The sequence below is a fragment of the Chironomus tepperi genome, unplaced genomic scaffold (assembly GCF_022539635.2).
Source record: "Chironomus tepperi strain 1889 unplaced genomic scaffold, CSIRO-AGI_Ctep_v1 contig_85, whole genome shotgun sequence".
Classification (NCBI taxonomy): domain Eukaryota; kingdom Metazoa; phylum Arthropoda; class Insecta; order Diptera; family Chironomidae; genus Chironomus; species Chironomus tepperi.
Genome location: NW_027226207.1, coordinates 8,990,085 through 9,012,215, shown reverse-complemented (window position 1 = coordinate 9,012,215; position 22,131 = coordinate 8,990,085). Strand labels below are relative to the sequence as shown.

Below are 22,131 nucleotides of genomic sequence, written 5' to 3'. Positions count from 1 at the left end.
TTGGTTTAGTAGAGGATTTCCGATGATTCGGATCAAATGCTAATCAAAATTCTTCTTAGTTCATATTGAAGGGGACGGATCTGATTCAATCATTTTTAGGTGCTTTATGATCATATTTGAATCTTAGGAAGTGAAATGCTGAAAGTGAAGACAATGATCAAAGTCACCTAAACGAGCTTGATCTTGAGTATATCCGAGCATACTCAATTTTGTAGCAATACTTATGAACATGCTTTTTGTCTTTTGGGGAAGGTAAGGTTCCACGCCTCATTGTGTTACAACTAGATCCTTGAGATGGCAGCATGCTTTAGTTGTCTAACTACCTGTGGTAGTACAATTACCCTTAGTAGTCTAACTACTCGTATAGTCTAATTATCCATGGTAGTCTAATAATCCGTGGTAGTCTAACTCCTAAAAGTAGTCAAACTAGCCACGGTAGCCTAATTAATCCAGAGGGCCAATAAATTGATTCATTCATCCAGACTTGCCAAAACAGACTAAAATGGACAGTAATCAGTAGTTACGCCTCTTATCAGGTTAGTGCACGAAGGCTGGCTTCGGGCTTAGATTCAACGAACTATAATCATACGTGAATATCCCAAACAGATTCTGCTAGAAAGACATCATAAAGCTTTCAAAACTCAAAATCTAGACTAAAAGCTCCTAATTCACTTTCGGCTTGCGCTTAGCTACAAGCTGCCACTCATACATAATAATTATCATCATAATCTTAAGACAATCAATGAATCAAACCCATCAAAAATCATTTATCCTTACCCAAAAAGCTGCGTTTCCAATCAACATAATCCCAAAATCCCACCAAACTTTCAATTTTTTGTGTGCACATTCCCCTGTTGGTGTGATGATGCAGGTACTGGGTTGTATATAAAAAATTTTTTGTGTGTTAAAAAATGACAAATTTTGTAAGCCGATCAATATGCTGTATATGTGATGATGATAATGGTTATATCACTATCTCCATCTCACTTCCCCCGCCTCCTCAAAATACCTCTTTTTTATATCGCACACACAAAAAAAGGCAATGGGCATTGAGAAAAAATGCAGGAACAAATGATGAGGATGGTGGAAATGGAACAAGCAGCATCAGCAACGTAAAAAAAAATTGAAAAAAATGGAAATTGATTTATATTTGAACGATGCTCAACATGAATGATTGATTGCAGTCATTTTTTTTTTTCGCACTGCACTTTTCACATCCTTTTCCATCCATTTTTTTTGGTTGTTCATCGTCGCGCGTTTTTGATGTGTCGAAGAGGGCCAATTAATGTAAAAAAAGCCGCAAACAAAATGGCATTGCGAAAATGCCAATTGCAATTTTCTTTGCTGCTGCTGCTGCTTTTTTTGTTGCATCCATGCTTGATGTTGTTATTGTTGTTATCCTGGTTTGATGGCTACTGCGTTTCATGTTTACTATCGTGTGTGACATAAAATTGCATAAACAATGACACAACAGTGGTGGATATGAAAATAATCGAGAATCTCGGGTACAGAAGATTGTGACAAAAAATTGACATTTCAAATGAAAAAAAAAGAGGAGACAATTAGTTTAATGTAATGCAGATGAATGGAAAACAGATTCGCGACTTTTTTTTTTGGTTTGCATTTTTGCGGTCGCTTTTGGACATTGAGATGTTCTTTTGTAGAGGAATGAATTGGTTTTTTTTATGAGCGAATCAATTTTATTGATGGCCTTTTTTTTGTCTTTGAAGGTAAAATGACTTGATGTCAAAGGACTTTTTTATTGTCATTTGTGACAATTCAATCACTTATTGAAGAGAGGAGTTATTTATTTATGATGTCAATCAGATGTTCATAGAGTACTTGGAGGTTGTCGTGTGTTTAAAGATTGAGAATTATTGGATATGCTTTGAATTTGCTTACTTAGTTCACTAGACGTTCCATACACATGTATGGAACATCCACATGTACATGTCTGGAACATACACATGTATGTGAATAGCACATGTTGGTTAATAGATCTAAAAACCAGCACCAGATTGGCGTGACCCTGACTTGATGCCGGAGTTTGATTCACTCTAACATAGAGTCAACTTTGGTTTAAATCAAGTCAGAGTAACATTAGCATGTTTCCGGATTTTTGATCGATTAACCGATTTGTGGTTGTCGAGTCAATTGTGATCCACGGTCTAATCCATGGCTAATCAATTACAACTTAACTCCCGATTTAATGAGTCAAAGGAGCTTCAGGTTATGCATTAATCGGACAAAAGTGGGTGTTTTGAGATATAAGAAGTCGTTCACTTATTGCATTCAGGTTAAGTGAGGAGTAAGTTCTTAAAAGACTCAAGAAACCAATATAAATTGGACTATTAAAGACTCTACATAAGATAGTTCAGACCTCTTGTCTGACTGGGTTAAACTCTGTATGGAGTTTTGAATCATGGATTCAGAAAGAAGGGTCTTTGTTCAAGGAATTTGTCTAGTTCTTACGGTGAATAATGTCGTTGGGATGCAAATTTTACATGCAACCAGTCGAACTAATAAAGAGCAACAGCACAAGAAACTAGCAGAAGTAGCTTTTTCAGCCAAGAACAGAAACCTTTACGACCGCTTTATTACCGCCCTACGATTCACAGAGGATCAATTGGAACTAAATATCATCATCATCTAGCTAGTCAAACTAGTCAAACAAATAATTGTCATCTGGACATGGACAGAGGATCAAGTAAGCCAATATGTCTCAGCCTTTGAATGACCATCATTTCCGCACACCCCCTTCTTCATTCAACTGCACGAACATTAACAAAAGCAATAAATATGAACAACAACACAACAGCACTTGAGAATCAAATTATTAAATTATTAAATTGACTTAACACCCCAGAGGATCATCATCACAATTAAGTCATTAATTTCCATAATTTCAATCATCCAACTTCACCTCAAACCTTTTCATAATTCCCATCAAATCCTCAAACTTAACCCTAAACTTTTCTAAAACCTTTTCCCAACACAATTTAATTCCATAATTATCACATTACCAACTTTAGTCTCAAAGAATAATTTTTTTACAGCTTTTACTTTCAATTTTTGTGGAACGTAAAACTTCTCGCTATTCGCTTCCATAAATAAGTTCACTACATAAATTTTGTTAGGAAAGCAGCTGAGTTTACTTTTCGGTGCTTTTCTTGTTAGTTTGTCTCACTTTGTTGTGAGAGAGAGGAAGGAATGGAAGTTAGATAAGGATGTAATTAACTCACTTGACTAATTCTTCTGTTGATTTAATAAGCAATTTATGAGGTGGGATTATTAATTGGGGTAATTAATATTATTTTTTGGATGTATAAGAAGGTGTTGATATGGTGGAATTAGATGTTTTTTGGATGTTGGGATTTGTTTTTGGATAAAGTGCTGGATATTAGAGTTGGGTTTACTTCATCGATCCTCTAAAATCGGTAGAAAATGCAAAAATGTTTGAGAATCCAGACGAAATCAATTATGGGGAGGAAGTTGATCTGACTCGGTTTCTGATCAAACGTCAGCCTTAACAGGCAAAGAGACCGTTGTCATTCACCATTGATGTTAGCTTGTGCTTTTAGATACCGTAGTTGAATTTCTGTATCATGAAAGCATGTTCTTTGCTATCTAAGACAAGTGTTTTAGCTTCTCGCGATACTTGCTATTCTCCCTAAAAACACCACTAGCGACTGAAACTGTCTTGAGATAAATACTTTAAGGCTATTATTTGTTAAATATTTGAGCCTGGTGTGTGACAGCCCTACAAACAGGCTAGGTTTAGTAAGTTTACGGCCTGTTATATCCAAAATCAAACTGTAAAATGAAGCTTCCAAGACCCCGCACGTGACAATTTACTTCTTCATTTGTGTCGCTCCAGATCTATTCTCTTTATCTGAATTTTTAGTAAATTTTCTAGAATTCTAATAGAATATCCTAATCAGGTGTTTAATATCTTGGACCAGATAAATATCCTAATCGTATTACCCAGACTTATCCATAATAACCTCTAAAGTCAACTCAAAAATTAACAATCCCTTTAAATCTTAAAAAAAATCCCCATTTCAATGTTCATCTCTCATTAAAATTTCCATTCAATTCTTCCACATCCACAATTTTTAATTCCTCAACATTTCATCATCATCACCATATCCATTCTTAATCCCAACACATGAATCTCTAAGTGGAGATGAACATGTAACTTCATTTGCCTTTTGATTTCCCTCACCCAAAAATTTTCAACACTTTTTTTATGAACCTTCCTTCCTCAATGCTCAAATTCTTTCATAATTTCTTTTTTTTCCTTCATCTTTGCTGTTGCTGCCTGCCTTAATATCTCATTCCCATCTCCGAGAAAATTATTTTACAACCAAAAATTTTCTGCACAATGGATTATGAATAACTCAATGTACATAAATGTATATGCATAGAGATATGGATGGGATGTGTAGTTTTTGGGTTATAGGATATAAAAAAAGGAGCAAGGGTAGATATGAATGAATTGGTAGGTGGTTTAACACGATATTATACCCCAAAAAAAACACCATATACATACATAAGCAAAAGTGTAAGCATTGGAACTTAGATATAAAGCACATGAATAATTTTAACATCATCATATGTGCGGTTATGTATTATTTGTAAAGAATGAAAGGCAACAACTTGCTTCCGCTAATATGTTGAGTTTATATTTTTTTTATGTTCTTCTTCTTCTTTATGTCTTGTTGTGCTTGTTGTTGCTGGATAGAAGAAAATATTGTATAATGTACAGTGAGACGTAGAAGAAAAGTTGGTGAGTTGAGAAATGCACAATATTATATTGAGCTGAGATTTACTAGCATACGATTTGTTGCTGATGCTTTTCTATGCTACTATAACCGCTACTATTGTATAACATACAAAACATTATGATGAATTATCTTCTTATTTTCTTGTGATATAGAGGCCAAGGGGTGTGAAGTAATGAGGAATTAGTCGATTTACTATCAAGATTATTGAAGCTACTTGGAATAAAATTGCTGGTTTTTGTGATTTTGGAACAAATTGGAAGATATTTGTTAACTATTAAATAGCTCGAATTAGACTCGAAATTCATATGGAGTCAATAGAATTGAATAGACTTTTACATAGAAAATCGGAGTTAACATCAAGCTCTGCTTCACTATCACAAAATTAAGTGCCATTTTTGTTCTGATTTCCTCACAAATTCTTGTGAAATTAGTTTTAAATTGCTTCGAGAAGGTTGTATTGTACTTGAATATCCTCTTATGTGACAGATAGATAACAATTCTACTATCTAAAGCAAGGTAGTCAAAGTACACAGAAGCAGATAAGTATCTCTGTGGCATAATCAGCAAGGTGTTTAACTCAAACTTTAGTGTAGTAGTTCGAAAGTCGTCAGTTCGTATCCTATTTACCATTCTGAGTTTTGTGCCTTTTCAGAAGTTTAGATACTTCAACTGCTTTATGAACAAAATCAAGACTAAATTGGAACTATGAACAGTTTTGAATTAAGCAGAGTTTGACTCAAATTGTGTAAGGACTTGAGTCGACTCGACTCCCATACACAACTCCCATACACATTTTGAGTCGACTTTGAGCTATGAGATTCAGGAATTGTACAGGAACATGATATTTAGCAGATAATAAGAACTTCAATATTGTAAGAATGAAATATAATTAAAATAGGGTAGGATTGTCGAGTTTACATCAAGTGTCATGAATGTGGAATGTCAATTGAACAATTCTCCCGAACAGCACAAAATAGTCACTAGGATAAGATGCTGCTACATAGTCGAGTTAACGGCAAGTCACTTTTTTAACACTTTTAAAATAATTTTGGATCATTTTTAGAACGAGAAATGGAATTTGCTTCTTGTGTCACTTGAGCGTGAGATTCCCTGTTATAGCTGATTCAAGTCCATTATGAAAGCGACAAATGATAATACCTATATCATGTGACTCGGAATTGTTTCACGATGCTTACAATAGATGGTATTGACTGACTTGACACTAGACTTTCCGTATTTTCCCTAATTGCTCTTTCCAAGTAGCTTCTACAATAGCTAATAACCAATATCAATTTTCTCATATAAATTCATCACCTCCTCTATATATCCAATTGATCTCCTAAGTTTTCATCCCCCACTCAAGCATTTCTCACAGCAAATTCACTTCTCTTACTTATGTGATAAAATAATAATGACGGTAAAGTGATTCTTCTACATATTTCAAGGAAAAAAGAAGCAAGATTTTTCGACCCTTTTCTCATTCTTCTCTCGCATCCTTTACTCAACTTACCAGGTCGAGTGAATTCCAATAAGATTTCCCCAGCTTCACGCCACATACCGTGACTAAAATAATATGTGAGCATGTTGAATATGATTTAATGTATTCACATCATCAATTTATTATTAGTCGGTGTTTCTTAATAGCTTCAAGGTAATTATCACACAACGGAAGTACATTAGCACGTCTCAAATTTTAGCTTAAAGACTTTTTAGTTGTGTTGCACATTGTAAAAGCATTGAATATTATTCCCCTCATGCCAATGAGCATTAAAAAGGATGAAAATATGTTTTTTTTTTCTCGGTACACATACATTGTGTGAATGTGTTATAAGCTGATGCTCTTTTAACATCATCAGTATTATTATCGTCATCATCAAGCTCAATTTCTTTCTTTCTTTTACTCACTCTCGTTTCTTATGTTTGTTGAGACGAAATGAGATGAGGATTGAAAGGAGGAGGGAGGGTAAAGGAATAAGATTTTTATTTTGTGTAGCTACTGTTAATGCTGCTATGAGATGATCATGGGAAATGTAAATAAGATTTCTTTTTCTTGTATAGACTTGCTTCTTTTTTGACTGACTGCGAATGATTTAAGGGAAATATTTCTTTAAAGAGAATGGTGATGTGAATTTTTTTGATTTCAAGGGATGGTAAATGTAGATATTTTGTGAAAGTGGTCATGTTCATTGCTGAATTGTTTCTTTAAATTCATGAATTTTTAAATTAAATTCCAAGAATCCTTTTAGATACCTCAGAGTGTTCCAAGAATTTATCGATCGATTCTTCAATTGACCTTTTGAAAATTGTCCGAATTCCAACCAAAATCCATCTGAATATGGGCTAAAAGTACGTACATAATTCGACTAAACTTTAGCCAAAATTCAATTGTATTTTACTCTTAGGATAGCTCTAAAGCACGCTTTGAATCTAAGCCCAGTGTCGACTTTTTCAATACAAGAATGCAAACTGTACAAATCCATGTCATATTGAAGACAATCTATGCTATGATTAAAAGATTAGCGTCTGATAGAAATCAAACTCACATCCCCAGGAAAAGAGTGATACAGATATCAGCTATACGGCTCTACGGCGAGACCTTTCGGCCAAAGAGGTCTTACACTCTCATTAACAGATTTGCTTACATAAGGCTCAATATCCTGCATTCCATCAAGTTCAAACACTACATAAACGCCAATGTAAAAGTTGACAATATTTACCGAACTACAGATTCACAAAGTCCTACCATTCAGCAAGAAGCTAGAGGAAGATACTTCAATACAGACAGATATAGATTCGATGTAGCATGAGACAGTGACTAGAGTTTTTATTCAATATGATGCCATTTGAAAATGTTAAGAAGTGATAAAAAATGTCAAAAATTTGGTAGATTTTGAAGATTTTCCCAAGGTTTTCTAATCGTATCCAAGATCCAATTCCTAGATCACCAAATCCAATTTCCCTCCTAAAAGTCATCCAAATTCAAATATTCCCATCCCTTTCCACCTTCCAAAAAAAAGCTTCCCTTTAATCGCATTTAATTTAAAATTGTAATACATGTTGTACAAATAAATCCATCTATTAAGCATCAAAAGATGACTCAATTCAAAGGAAATTATTCTTCTTATTCCACCCTCACCATCGTTCGTCATCATCGTCGTCAACGTCTAAAGATTTATACAAAAATAATTCAGCGAAATTTTTTTCATTCCTCTTTCAATATTCAGTATCACACAACAAGCTACTTTACTTTTTCAATTTACAGAGGAGAAAAAAAAGGCGATGCTGAAAAGAAGTCTCAAAGATGATTTCTTTTTTATCACTTTGGCAAAAGAGGAGAGAAAAAGGATGAAAAATAAAAAGGAACAAAAACTGAACGTTTGTTAAGCTGTTTTCAAAGAAAAACTTTTTTTTCTCTTCTTTCACAGTCATTTCATTCATTCCTTGAGTGTTTGTTTGTCTTTTGACTATGAGAATGTAAGAATAAACTTTGTCCGTGTTCTGTTGCAAGGTGTCGTTGAGAAATTTGCCGAGTAGCACCTGAGTGAAAAGGGGGATTATGAATATATTTAAGTAGCAGATTTTGATGTAAATTCGATGAATATTGTCTTTAATTATGAATGAATTTTGTGATTTTTTGGGATGATTGGAGTGATTGGAGGATGTGTGAAGTGTTGGAAGGTGAATTCAATTGGCGATGAGAAACATCTTTAAATATGGGATACCTGGAAGCTATAAAGCTTCGATACAGATACAGATACTAAAAGGCACACACATAGAACCTTGAAATTCAGACCCAGGTTAGCATAACTCTGTTGACAGGTCTGATTCGATGAAATCCAACCTCAGATAGGCTTGGCACTGACCTGAAGCCGGATAGTCGATCATTTCTATGTAATGTGCTTTCTGCTATATTCTAAGGGTAATTAAGGATTTCTAAAACCTCTACGATCTAGTTGAAATCAATACATAACACTCTAGAATAATATTATTGAGCAATAGATTAGAAATTATGCAAATCAAGACTCCTTATTTGGTATGAGGTTGTTCATTTAATATCTCAAAGGATTCGGATGAAACAGGAAGGTAGGTAAAAGCCAAGCTTGACTACAAAAATTTTGATCTTTTCACGAGACGTTCAGAAAAACGATGCGAATAGTCTGCCTTTGGTTTCTTGAAAAATTACTGGTTTTCATGCCAATATTGTTACAAAAAGTAGGGGAAAGGAGACCAAAAAGTAAGATTTTTGGAGTACGTGACAAATGAGCCGTCCTTAAGGGACCGATCACTGGTTTATTTGTTCATCATTGTATTTAAGTGCCCTAATCTTTAACACTCTTGGAGGAAAGTTGTCGATAGAGATGGTAATGCATTTGGTATCGGAAATTGCCAAATAGAATCCAGAGTCAGCTTCTCCTGTTGGAGATCTTAAATCACAAGTGATCTGTGCAACCAGCGAAGTAAATAAGTAAGTATTCACTAACATGCTCTATCTTGAAGTATCCCTGATTATCCTTTGAGCTACACAATTCAGCATGCACATCTCGGGTCAAGCTTCCAAACATTCACTCATTCTTAATCAAAGAATATAAAAATCTCATCAGGATATTCATAGCAATCATGTTAATTTTGATAGCAAGTCAAACATTTTCTCCTCCCAAAAAAAAATCCGAGACAATTGGCAATTTTAATGAACTTTTTTTCTTTGTATTCCAATCCTCACTCTAGACCTCCTTCCATCATCCATAAAAATGTACATAATTTAAATAATTTGAAGAAAATCGTTTCTCATTTCCAAAGAATTTTTTTTTTTCATTTTAATTGAAAACATTTATTTTAAATCGTAGATTTTTAAAACGTAATTATTATTATTAAGGAAGGATGGGAAAATGGGAAACAGCTAGAGATGTCAATACAAATACCCAAATACCCAAATATTTGGGGTATTTCGAACTATTTGGGGTACCCCAAATATTTGGGTTTAAACCCAAATATATTTGGGTCTGCTTAAAATCATCACTTTTAAGGAAATTTTTCATAAAATTTCTGCTTTTCATTAAAATTTATAGTATTAATTTTTTGCCAATTTGAATATAATCTCATATTTTGAAATAAAAAGCCTAATAAGCTTAAGTTTCTATCAATCTTAAAGACATTTATGTTGAATATAAGTTAGATTTTGGTTATATAATGTACCTTAGAAGTATAGTATAGTAAACATGCATAAATTCAGCATTATCATTACCAAAATCCTAATCAACAAACAAATCGATACTAAATCTACTGCAAATTTGTATAAAAATCGCAGACACAATATGCGACCTACAAAGCGATAGTTATATTCCTGTATGCAGATAATTGAAAATAAAATCTGCGAAAAGGTAGTTTTGTTGATCTGCACGAGACAAAAATGTTGCTGAAGAATTAATATTTATTAAGGAAAAAAATTAATACAAGAATTTGCTGTCATTTTCACAGCTCTTGTGGTTGCAACTTTGGTTCAAAGTGGGTACATCTTTAGCGGATACAAGAATTAAGATATTACTAGATTTATACCAGATTGACTTTTTTAGCTCATTATTTTAATTCGACTAAGCGGTGAATGACTTTCGCAATGATCTAAGAAATGTTAAGCTGTTATTTGAGACAAATTTTAAAAGAATTATTCTAAAAATTGCCCTTAAACCTACTTTTTATAGCAAAAAATTTTTTAAAATATTTGTACAAATATTTGGGGTTTAATATTTGGGTATTTGGGTATTTGGACAAATAGTAAAAACCCAAATAATTGACATCTCTAGAAACAGCACAAAAAAAGAAGAAGAAAAGTTTAATTAAACTTCTTCGTTTTTTTTTTCATGTTTCCACATTGGCTGGCAACACACGAATGAAGAAGGAGCAGCAAAAAAAAAAGATGAAAATGAAAAATGATTTTTCATGAAAAGCATGCAGGCAGGAACAGAAAAAAAAAAACAGTAGTAAAGTCAAACTGCATCCATTAAGTGATGAAAAATCAGATCATTGTAAAGTAAATTTGAAGTCATTTGTCTACTTCTACATGACAGATATATTGGAAGTTCTGCAAATGACTGTTATTACTCAATTACAATTTGTTGCAGCAAATGATGTCGTGAGAAGATGAAAAGTTTCCGTCCTTAGCTTTTTCTCCTTACTTTAAGAAGAAATGTCAAGTCAGAGACAAGACTGGATATTTTAAGTGGAACAATTAAGGAATTAATGTGTCAAGTAACTTTTTCTATGCTGTAAGATAAAAAAAACTTCATGCTTGTCACATGTAAGTTTGATGTAAAACTGTTTAATTAGGATTTTTGTGGCAAATGCTTTGACAAATTAGAGTGACTTGATGCCAAGAGAAGAGCAGAGGAAGTTAGAATTGAGTTGTTGTGACAGTGATGCTGATGCAGCAAATTTAGATTTGGATCTCATTGAGAAGTGATAAATTTGGTGTATATGATTGAATTATTGTGAACTGAACAGCTGATTATGAGATTAGATCATATTCTGAACAAGACGATATATAGAAAAGGTTAATCAGGTTTGAATCCTTATCCGATTGGGATTGAATTACATTTCAGGCAAGCTTTCAGACAGGCGGCAAATCTCATGAGGTTCGAATCCCTGTTCGATTGAGGTTAGATTTACATGCTAGCAAGAGGATTGGCAGGGAAGACTGAAGAGGTTCGAATCAAGTTCGAATTCATGTCCAATTGATATTCGATTTACATGCCTGACTTTAAGAGCATATATAGATCAAACTCGAATCCGTACTGTGATAAAGGCAATGGTACTTGTGCACTTTCGTAAAGGAAATAAATAAGTAAAAGCCTGAATAAAGCTAGTTTTAAAATCTGCCTTCTCAATGGCAATAAAAACACGTACATTTCATCCAAGTAAGTAATTAACAGACTATAAAATACTCTACATTACCCAGCATCATCAAATTAATCATTTTACATCAAATCTACAAAAAAAAAACAGTCACTTCCGCAATTAAGGCTAGCAGCATTACTATTTCCTCTATCCCATTTCATATCCAAGCAAAAAAACCATCCACTTCCTTCTCCAGCATAATTTCAAATTCTTCCTTCCCATTCTATGCGATATTCAACAAAAATTTCTTATCCATAAATTACCGATTCATCATAATTACTCGCCTCATTTCCTTCAATTTGAATTGATTAAATCAGCTTTGATTGAGTGAAGAATTTTATTGGAATTTAATTTCTCCATTTATTAATGCATTTCTCATTTTGTGTGTATCTAACGGAAGGAAAAACCACTGATCATATTTATTGGAAATATGTAATTTAATGAGAAAGATTCAATTAACTTTTGGACACAGAGAGAACGAAAAAAAAATAACATTCAATTGCTGCCTGATTAATAATTTGATTAATTTTGTACGATAACGATGTGTTTTGTGGTAGTTGGAATTGTGGGTAATTTGTGATCGGAACTAATGAATTTGAGTTTTAATTGAATGATTTGGAATGGAGTTGGGTGATTTTTTGGGGAATTAACTGGCATCGAGATTAGGGTTTCTGACAGCGGTTAACCGTTAACAGCATAACAGCGGTTTTTTACCTAAAAATGCGGTTAACGCAAAACAGCGGTTATTGAAAATTAACCGCTGTTAACAGCATTTTTATATGTAAAGGCTTTAAATAAGAAAATTTTGAAGGCTTTTAATAAAAAAGTTTTAATTTCTATCTGAGATCTCTCTTCTTTTGTAAGAAAATGCGAGTTTTGGATGAAAATTTTAGGCTAAAATTCTTTTGAAAAACTTGAAAGATTTTGGGATTTTTTTTTTTCAAGTTTTCAGTTTAATCATAAAAAATTAATCCTTTTTTTTATTTTGATTAATTTCTTTACTTTGGTAGGTTTACGCAACCAAATTCAACCTTACGAGGCAAATAAAAAGAAAATATATCAATGAAAAGCTCATTAACATAGTAAAATTGTGATATTATTAAAAATTCGCAATAACCGCTGTTAACCGCGTTAACAGCTGTTTTGAGTTTTTTCATAACAGCATAACAGCGGTTATGAAAAAACGCGGTTAATCAGAAACCCTAATCGAGATGGACGATGGTATTGTAGCTTTGATACTAAAGCGATTAGAGGCTTTGTATAGAATCATGAAGTTCCAGCAAACTTTAAGTTCGAATTGCGTACTCGAGTAATCATACTGGGATTAAGATCAAGACATCTGGTCGAATTGTTCCTGCTTGTTCCATTCGAGGAGGATTTTAGGACTCAATTTCCGCTGTTTCATTCAAGTACTGCAGTAAAGTACGATCCGGAAAGATACAACCTCATATCTGAACCAGTGTAGTTTTATTTTCAACTAATACTAGAGCAATAGGATCCAGAGGATATTACAATTAGGGTATTTAGAGCACCAAGTAAACCCGAAGAGAATATTACATTTGCTATTAGAAATTTACAAGTTGGAGTCAGCATTAAGGCCAATTTCAGACGATCAGAGTTAGACAATGGATCACAATTGATCTGTACGTCTTGCAAATTAAGGAGTTAAATCTGAAACCAGAAACCAGATCAAGAAGCAGAGTTGACAAGAAAACAGACAGTTCTGATTTCAAAAGTCCAAAAAGGAAGTTTCAATTTTAAAAGATTCTAATAAAAGCTTGTCGAGTGAAATCTAGTTGAGTCTGGACCAGAGCTTCAAGACGGCTTCAATCTTGTATAGAGTCGAGATTTCCACAAAATCCAAGTCGAGTTCGAGCTCTGGTTTAGAATACAGTTAAATTGCAATAATGTGGACAGAATTCTAGATTAAATCAAGAACATCAGCCTTAAATGACCCAAAAGACACATACCTCAATTGCAATCAAGACAAGATACCAAAAGCTATGCAAAGCATCATCATCACTATAAATCTCATGCTCATCATCAATGTCACAAGAATTAAAGCTTCCATCCTCAAAAAATCATCAATTTACAAATAAAATTTTCACCTTTGCTTCATTTCCTCTTTACTTCCTCATTTTATATTCAAAAATCTCTCGAAAAACAGTCAAATCCTCTGCATAATGCAATTCCTACATTCCATTCTTACAATTCCAACAATAACATCATCAGTAGTAAAAAAAAAACCTAATTGAAAGAGAGAACATCAATTGCATCCACCACCATCATCAAAGCCATATGAACAAGTCATTAAAATTCTCTCGGTATAAATGATTGGAATACGAAAATGTCATTTGGGATTACATCAGATTACTTTTGAATGTGAAATGATTTCAAATTACATTAAAATTTACATTGATGAAGGAGTGAATCTGCTTGCAAATGACTAATTTAATATTCATGCATAAAAATGGAGGAAACTGCATTTTTTCAGCTCTCGTGTCGATGATTGAGGAGCTCATGTTACGATATGACAAAAAAATTATCTCAATTGACATCATGAAAAATTTTTACAGTCAATAATTCATAAAATCCACACACAAAAAAAGAAGGAACTATGCCATCAATCATCTCCGACCACAATATTCATAAATCACACATACATTCACATGATACCTGCTATTGGATATGCATTCAAAGTGAATTTATGTATCACACCTCACCAAGAATTACAAGCATCAATGAATTGAGATTTAAAAGCTATTTTATCATGTACATGCTGTATACAACATGGTGGTCCCAAATGGAACGAAAAAGGATTTTTCTTGTTGGGGCAGAAAATATAGCACACAGAGAAAAAACATGTATTTATGTGCTGAATTACAGATTGCTGGGGATGTTGGAATATCGAATTTGTGATTTTGTCGGTATTTTAATCGATTGGGATTATTTTGAGGTAGTTTGGATGGATTTTTAGTGAATTTATTAATGATAAGTTGCTGTTGGGTTGTTATTTTGGGGGTCACGTGAGGGGGGCGTTCTCATGTTTTGACAGCGAGGCATAAGAATATGATTCTTGAAGATTTAACACTAGATGACCATAGAATAATCTCATGAACTGCATTTTAAGCCACATTCTAGCAATTGGCTCGATGTCTAAGTTCAAATCCTTCCAAATTGGTAATTAACACCAATCTAGTCTAGGATTGGAGCTTCTCAGACTCAATGACCAAGTTCAAATCCTTCAAATTGGAGATTTTGGCAACTCTGCCCTAACATTGCAGCATCTTTACTCGAAGACTAAGTTCAAATCCTTCAATAATAATAAAATACACGAGTCTAACCTAACATTCTAGCTATTGACTCAAAGGCTAAGTTCGAATCCTTAAAAATTAATGATTTTGGCAACCATACCCTAACATTGTAGCATCAGACTCTAAAATTAAGTTCCGAATCCTTCTCAAACATCAATCAAAAATTCCACCCCAGATCCATCACACAACATCAATCCACTCTCTCTAATCCAATTTAGAATCCCTACTTACACCATTACACCGCACATAATTTGAGTAAAGTGCATTGCATTTGAGTCATGTAACGAATGTTTATGAATGAGACAAAACCATACAAAAGGGGGGATTTTAGAGAAAATGCAATAAGTGATAATAGAGTTGTGCATGTAAATATACAATATACATGCTTTGCTTCCAATGGTTCATTAATATCGCAACGATAGTGCTCATTTTGTTGTTTTGGGTACCAAAGAATTTTAGCAATGTTTGAAAATATGGATTGGTATGTGACATCGAAGTTCAACATACGTATGGAATTTAAAAAGGTTATTGCAAATATTTAATGAGCTGAATAGGATTCTGAAAAGTATTTTGAATATATGGGAAAGTTTTGTCCTTAATTGAACTTGTGTGTTCTTGTGAGCTGAAGCATTTACTGTCTGTAAAATTGAAATTTTATTTCAGTAGTGCTGTGTGCTTTTTGAGTGGTAATTAAAATTGTGAGGATTTAAATATGGAAGTAATGAAATTTTATGGATGTAATTGAAGGTATGGTGATTGATTTTTGTGTTACTAAGGGCAACGGGGGGTAGGTGGATGGGATGGAGCTTTAATATTAGATGACTTTAATGATTCTGGGAGTTGAATTGACTGGAGAGTGGATTGCTATGATGCTGGCTTGTATACAGTCTGTTCTTGGACTAGATTGGCCTTGTCAACCTTAGGCTTCTGAAGGATAGCTTTGGTCCATGATACCTTCTTGCTGGTTGCTCCTTTGACACTAAATTAGGTCAAATATAGTTCAAACTAGTCCTAAGACTATACCTAATACTTGACTGTGTTTTATTAGCTGATATGGCTCTTAACAATTCCAAAATAGCCATAATCATCAATTTCACAGCTTCAAATGGTTTTATGGAACCAAAATCTAAACATAACCTCAACAATCCACCAAAGTAATTCAAACAACTTATTAAACAGCAACATATGGCAATTAAACTACAAACAGCACTATAATCACTAAATTACACCATCCCAACAAACCCCAACACAGCACAGCATGACTAAATAAAACCAAAACTTTCTGTAAACATTAATGTCTGCTTAAGTCTTCAAGCTACCTTCATAAAGCTTCATCTTTGAAACTTTTTTGATTCTTCATTGCTTTTACTTTCATTTCTTACTCTTTTCAGTTCCAACAACCACGCTCATGCACATACACCCCGAGAGAAACTTTCACTTCATTTACTAACTTCTCTATTACAGAATCAACAAATCATTTTCCATCACAACGAAACTTAATGCTACAATTAAATTAAGTATATTAAATTGATTCTATTAAATCAAAATATCAAATACCAATTGATGGTCAAACATTTAATTACATGAAGCCATAATTGAGAGCAAGCAATGAATGAAAAATACTTTTTTTTTGTGCTTGCTTGCCCTGTGTGCTGCTGCTGATGCACTCTCATGCTCGGTTAAATGAAAAGGAAGAAATTTTTTTGCTTCTATCGTTCTCCATTACAAACTTCATTTGCCACTTCCTTAGAAAAGTAAGTAAGTATGAAAAAGTTCAAAACATTCTATGCAATGTTGTTCGGTGTACAGAGGGGATACAGCACTGCCATATCCAATGTAAGAAGAATTACAGTGTCACGTACAAAGTTTATTTATAAATAAGGAGATATAAGAAGAGAGACGAGATGCTTCGGAGATATTAAAACAAGTTTTAACTTTAATACTAGAAGAAATTTACAGATTTGTAGAAGGGCAACAATAAGGACGAACGCGACGGGGTAAATCAAGCATTAAAATGAATGGAAATAGAATTTGAAGGACAGGAGAGCACTTAAATTGTAATGTTGATGTAAAAGGTTGGATTTAGTTCATCAAAGCTTTGAATTCTTTGATGTAATTGACTTTTTAATTATACTTGACTCTTGACGTGAGTTAGGGCAAAGAAAAGTATTTTGAGGTTAGAATATCATTTTTTGTGTAAGTTCCATCACTTTTACATCTTGTAAAGCTCTTGAACTTTCAAAACACACTTAAAGACATATTGAACTTAAATGCATCACAACAAAGCAATCTTTTTAATTTTCCGAAGAATTTTCCCACCTCAAAAAGTTTTTCATCCATAAAATCTTCATAACCCATCCGATCTCAATAAAATCTTCAATTCCTGCTTCAAAAAAGTGGCAAGACTTTAATAGAACACTAAAAAACTCCATATCAGCAATAAATCACCATCTACAGACATCCCAACTTCACAAAAAAAGAATCAATTTTGTAATAACACGTTAAGTCAAAAACTCACAAATCATTTCGCAAATATTTCATCTTCATTCCATTCCTTTGTAAAGTAAATGATGAAAGGAATGATGTGACACCTTTTTGTGCTATACATCTTCAATCGTCTTCTTATTTCATCATCACATAGTAAGATGATATCGTTATCGTAAAAAGCTTTAGCTTTGCATACAAAATGCCAATTTTGCCTTTGGAGATGATGATAGAATCACCATCATCATCAACACAGCCATCATCAGTGTAAAAAGTGGAATCAAGCAAGCATGCAAGCAAGTGAAGAGTGTAAATAAGAGGATGATACGGTTAATCTCTCATGGGGAGGAGGAGGTGCAAGTAGTAAGAGAATGTATACAAAGGAGATGAATCAGAGAAAGTATGAAGAAGAAAAGCAAAGCTCGTTTGTCGTTTCGTTCCGAATGATTTGCATAATTTTCTATACAATTTCATCCTCCTTTTTTTTCTGTGTAGTTTAAAGTAAAGTTTATACCATAATATTATTAAATTTATGAATGCGATGTCTGTCTGCTACTACTTCTATTGCATATCTATTGTTTTTTCTTTCCCTCCTTTACAGCAAAAAAACTCATCAACATTTTCCTCATTTTCTAGATATCTACTTAATTATGTTGTTGCTGCTGCTGCTTCTTGCTCTTTTAAGTTTATTTTATGGCATTAGGTAAATCATTGCTTGTGTCTCTTTTCTTTCTGGTGTATAGAGCATTGAATTAAGGGGGTTAAGTTGGTAATGACAGCGCTTTGTCTTAGCATTAATTAGTCTTCCTGTATATTTGTCCATATGTATGTATGCATTCAATTGTTCAGTGAACAGTCTGTCTTAACATACGTAACTATATTTCCCTAGCAAGCAAAGTCCATCCGATTGTCAGTCCGTCCATCCGTCTGTCAGTCCGTCCATACGTCTGTCAGTCCGTCCATCCGTCTGTCAGTCCGTCCATCCGTCTTTCAGTCCGTCCATCCGTCTGTCAGTCCGTCCATCCGTCTGTCAGTCCGTCCATCCGTCTGTCAGTCCGTCCATCCGTCTGTCAGTCCGTCCATCCGTCTGTCAGTCCGTCCATCCGTCTGTCAGTCCATCCATCCGCCTGTCAGTCCGTCCATCCATCTGTCAGTCTGTCCATCCTTCTGTCAGTCCGTCCATCCGTCTGTCAGTCCGTCCATCAGTCTGTCAGTCTATTCATCTGTCTATCAGTCTATTCATCTGTCTATCAGTCCGTCCATCCATCTGTCAGTCCGTCCATCCGTCTGTCAGTCTGTCCATCCATCCGTCTGTCAGACCGTCCATCCATCCGTCTGTCAGTCCGTCCATCCATCCGTCTGTTAGTCCGTCCATCCGTTTGTCAGACGCGCCTCAGACAAACCAATTGCAACTTACTTAACTAATTCTTCCTGGCAAAGTTGAGAAGAAGATGAAAAAAAATCTCTCAGGTTTGACTTAATTGTCGTTCTTATTCCAGACGAGCGCTCTTAATTCTTAAAGATTTAATTTAATCATTTTGTGTGTGTTTATTTTTCTGTTTAATTTGCGATTCTTTTCCTCTTCCATGTACGGCATCGTGTGTATAAAAATTTTCACATACGTACACGCTACTTAACTTCCTCGTTTTAATTCTTCTTAACAAATTGAATTAAAATTATTTGTTTTTTTAACTCTCTGCAACCCCTCCGAGTCATTTTACATAAATTGCATGCGATAATGAAGAAGTCTGTCTGTCATCATGTGTGGAATTGCTGTTTAGCATTCACAGTTGATTTTATGTTCTTTTGGATTTATAATTTTTTTGCATGCATTGTGGAAATGATGGAAGGTGAAAAAATAATTTCATGCTTTCTTTAATGAACTAATTTTTTGATAATCTCGTGATTGCTGCTTGTTCATGTATGTAGGATGTGTTTATTAGGGTTAAAGTTAAGAAAAAGAAAAATGTGCAAAAAAAAATGTGCGGAAACAAGTCGCATTTACAGTAAATCATTATTCATACTTATTTTAGGATTTGAACCTTGAACATTAAACATTTTCAATAATGTTTAATTACTTTGATTTATAGCAAAACTGGCAATAAACTGATATCAAAGAATGTTAAAGAAAAAATTTGAACTTTAATAATCTAAAGGATCGTTTAGTTATTGCTTCTGCATTTTGAAAGGTTGATCCGATTTTCGACCAAAAAAAGGGATTCCGGAAAAAATTATAACTGAATTCATATAAATTTGAAATTATATAAGATTCGAACTCATCAATGATTCAGATTATTTTGATATTACTATTGACTGTCTGATGTTTTTGTGGACTTTATTCACTTATTAGGTTTCAGAATATTGAACTTTTTTCAAAAACATTAGAAGAAAATTTCAAAAATTCTATTGTTGAATTTCCCATGTCCATCCTGAAATTATATAGTGAATGGGTCGTTCAAAATATTCTTAAAATAATTAACAAAAAAAAATGGGTTCCAAAAAATGAAAACCCCATCGGATTAGTCATAATCATAACACACAGCTTTTCTTATCTAATCAAGGACTCGAACCTAAAACATTAGAGTGAAACACTTATAAATTCCATTTGATCTTACAATTTATAATTGAATTTATTATAAACTATATTGTCATTTTAATTTTATTTTTTAGCGACCCACTCATACTCCAAACAATAAATTAAGAAGTAAAGCAGCTGGGAAAATGTTTGTCGGAAAAGTTCATAATCTCTCTTCATTAAGCGATCATAAGCGACACGGCATAAGACGGTAATGAAGGAATGCTAGTTAGATATCCAAACTGAAAGCCTTGTAGCAACCTAGGCTCCAAGTTCAAGGATCATGGCTCCAATAAGTATTTAAGCAAGTAAGTAAGTAAGAGAGCATTTTAAAATTGAATAATTAATTGCATTTCTAGACCCACTTACCACTTCCGTAACGTATTGGAACAAAATAATGAACTAAAATTTGTACTCCGTACCAAAATTGTTCCCTTCCCCATCCCCCTAAACACATTCTAATTTCCAAACATTCCCCACATAATCCATATTAATTCCTCAAAAAATACTTTAAAATTCACAATTTTCCCAACCCACTAAATATTTCCAATTTTCATTCCATTTTCACAGACTTACTACAAATTTAATGAGAACAGTTTATGGCGAATTTTCATCTAAAAATTTTTTCATTCAATATAAATTTTTTATTCATATACGTACATTGATGTTATGAATGAATGAAACTACAGCTACAGCTATATACAGTTGCTTATTACCTGAAAATATACACAAAAATAAAAAATATTGTTAGTAATACTGTAACCTAATGGGTTCCGTTTTAAAATTCATTTTCAATTAAAATTTCGTGTCGATTTTTCAACCTTCAAATTGCCATTTTCAGCTATTGCCATTTCTGTTGGATGTGGAGGGGTGAAAAATGCCCTCGATCACCTCCATTGTTTGGCATTTAACATTCCAACCTGCACACACAAACCCCTCAAATACGCAAAATTCAATTCATCATTTTTATTTTGTTTTTTGTGCCTCAATCGCTCATCTTTGATGCACGCACATCAAATATGAACAATATTTTAAATCAGTTTTTGTGTAATGTGGGTGGACTTTTTGTGTAATTTTGAGTGACTGACTGAATGTGAGGTTTTGAATTATTGACTTATTTTGTGTATCTTTGGTGACTCTATAGAGTTGTAGATTAATTTTCGGAATTTTATTGTTAATAGCAGTGTTGCAATCTGCCTAGTGTAATAACAAAACACTTTAACACTGACTAGACATGCTCTATAAAGAGTTCGTTAGCTTTACAAATTAATTACTACGTTACATTAGCTCATGTTTATTAGTTGATCATGAAAGCGTTGTAAATATGAGTTAAGACTGTGGCTAACAGGCAAAGAACACGCTTTTATACTTTTATAGTACAGAAAAACCACTACGACTTCTACAAGCGGTCTTTTTGGCTTTTATCTGGCAATTTGCCTGTTCAGCCGCCTTTAAATTACCGCCTTACGATTCACCGTTGATCAATAAGGAACTTATCTTCATCAAAAATTATCACGTTTTTTTCGAAATGGAACTTTTGATTTAATTAGATCAAAATATCAACAAATTTCATCAATATTCAGAATTCAAGTCTTGCTATGTCTTGTTACAATGTAAATTTTAACCAAAAGTACCATAATGTACAGTTCAAGGTCATAAAGTTTCAACTTACATTAGATTTTCATGCAATGGATCGAAAAATAGTAAACAAAAATAACGGATAATTTCAAAAAATCGAATCCAAAGTTGTTTTTCTCGGATTTGTGTTTTAAGTTTGTTACGTGATCAAAGAACTCTTGGAAGGAAGCTGTCGATAAAAATTATGTTGTACTTAGTAGTGGAAATTGGCAAGTGGAAGCCAGCGATAGAACCAGCAGGCAACACCTTTGGGAGGTCATGGATCACAATTGCTAACGATCAATGAAGAAATGAAGTACTTATTTACGATTTACTTCTCTTGGCTGGGGCGTCCGAAGTTCATTACACACGTAGGGAATGTCTGAAGACAGCTCTATCCTTCGAAACCTTCTGCCAGTTCAGAATATTTAGGACTTTAGCGAAGTCAGTAAGTAAGTTGGTTTAA

General features: G+C 33.6%; 1 protein-coding gene across 1 annotated transcript in view; it reads right to left on the bottom strand.

The window, feature by feature from the left end:
* fru (sex determination protein fruitless) overlaps positions 1-20,764 on the bottom strand; it is a 194,346-nt gene extending 173,582 nt beyond the window's left edge. Inside the window, exon 1 of the mRNA XM_070634607.1 lies at positions 20,709-20,764. The gene's annotated coding sequence lies outside the window, so the exon portion shown is untranslated. The remainder of the gene's footprint in view (positions 1-20,708) is intronic.
* Between the last annotated feature and the right edge of the window lie 1,367 nt (positions 20,765-22,131).